We start from the raw sequence: 1,963 nt of genomic DNA, 5'->3' as shown, positions 1-1,963 counted from the left end.
ATGTCTGTATGCAAGAAAATTATCACTGGAGAAGTGCTTTGTAAGTGTTTATTTTACTGCCAGTGCCCAGGTCAGGAAGCTGCTGTGCATTTCACAGTTGATTGGATACATATTTGTTCCTTCACAGAGAATATTTCAGTCTAGGAGAAAAGTAGCAGCCCTTAGTAAGGTTTTGGTAATGCCAAAGCAGTCTCCAGATCTTTAATAAGTTTGTGTTGGAAGGATTTTCTGAAAGGAACCCCTAGTGCAAAAGCCTTGGGGTTTTTTTGGGGTGGGGGAGGGATGGTGGAGGGAACATTTGTCTGTACACGATAGCAAGGTTTTATAACTTGCTTAGAAAATCCTTGTACTCAACCAGCCCTCAAGCAATGTAAGGAGTAAAACTCAAAATGTATTTAACGAGTGTCATAGTGAGCAAAATGAAGTCACTGCAGCTTGACCTTTCTCTTCACTCAATTTTGTGAGGAACAAAATCCTGCCTCTGTGCATCTAATACTATCACATAGCAGAATTTTGAGATCGCAATGCTCTGTGCCTTTAAAAAAAAAGAAGTCAAATCTACAGGTTATCTGTTAAGGTGCCACACATGCATTGTGATATATTTTTATTTTCTTCTTAGCGGAAAGCTTTTATGTTGCAGGGTATGTAACAGTAGTGCAAAATGCCAATCCATTGAAATCTGTTAGTTTTGCAATGAACTCATTTGCACTTGGGATTTTATTAACTCTTTTTTTTAAATGGCAGCAACAAGTGGGAATCCAGCTGATCATCTATGGCAGGGGTCTCTAAACCCTGGCCTGGGGGCCAGATGCGGCCCACGGCGAGCTTCTATCTGGCCCGCAGCCAGCCTCTTGTCCCCTAAGAGCCTCTGGCCTACTTGGCCAAACATGACTGGAACTGTGCTCTGGTTGCATCTGGAGGGTGTTCTAAGGGCTAGAGAGTTTGAATGAATGAGCCCATTCGTTCATTTATTCACTCATCTAAGTTCCATCTCTAATTTATTTATATAAATTTTATATTTAAATTTTTTTTCTGGCCCCCAACACCTTGCCAGATGCGGCCCTCTGGCCAAAAAGTTTGGAGACCCCTGATCTATGGGATTGCCTACTTTGTCCTCCTTTGTCCTCCACCTTTCCAAAGTGCATGGCAGGGCTTGTCCTTTATTTTTATTTTTATACAGCATTGCAATCTCTGAGTTACTGTACTTCATAAATACGTACTCTTGTTACACTCTTTAGATCCTGTTACGTACTTTCATACTGTGCTACAAGCAGGGCAACAGGAATAACTGAGGTGTAGTGTACAAGAAGGAGTCACAGCAGGAGGAATATGTACATTCAGTAAAACATGCCCAGATTGCTCAAGCAAGCAATTTGTGCTCTGTGCTAGAAAGGCAAAAATATTCCAGAGTTAGCTGCAGCTGTGGTCCCAGTGACCAATATGAAGAGCAAGTCGTTCTTGGGTATAACAGCAAACTGTGTCTGCTCAACTAACCCCACATAACATTTCCTTATCATGTCATGTATGTGCACACGCATACCCCCCCCATCCAGTCTGCTTGAAATTCCATCTCCAGATGTGACTATTTTTGATGTTTCCAAAGAAAGGTTAGTGGGTGGTTGAGAGACACCACTAAAATGTTAAAAATTCTTTGCTTCTCACAGTGTGCTGCTACTGAGACGCAAGGCTAAAAAGTGCTCTTATTCAAGCACTCCATAGGGTTACAGTAAACACACTAGAGGTCAGAAGATTTATCAGTACAGAATTAGACATTATGAGTGCAAACCAGAAAAATATAAATGTAGTTGAGTGCCATTGAGATTTAAGTGTGCAGTTAATTGCTCAGTGTTGGGGAACCCCCCCCCCCGTAAATCTTTAAATTATTTTTAATAACTTATTTTTAAGTGCAGGCAGCTTTCAATTTACCTGAGAGGTTACGTTCCTGGAAAATGATGTGCACGCT

The sequence above is a fragment of the Tiliqua scincoides genome, chromosome 5 (genome assembly GCF_035046505.1).
Source record: "Tiliqua scincoides isolate rTilSci1 chromosome 5, rTilSci1.hap2, whole genome shotgun sequence".
Lineage (NCBI taxonomy): Eukaryota > Metazoa > Chordata > Lepidosauria > Squamata > Scincidae > Tiliqua > Tiliqua scincoides.
The sequence above is the reverse complement of the archived record's forward strand: the minus strand, read 5'-3'. Positions refer to the sequence as shown.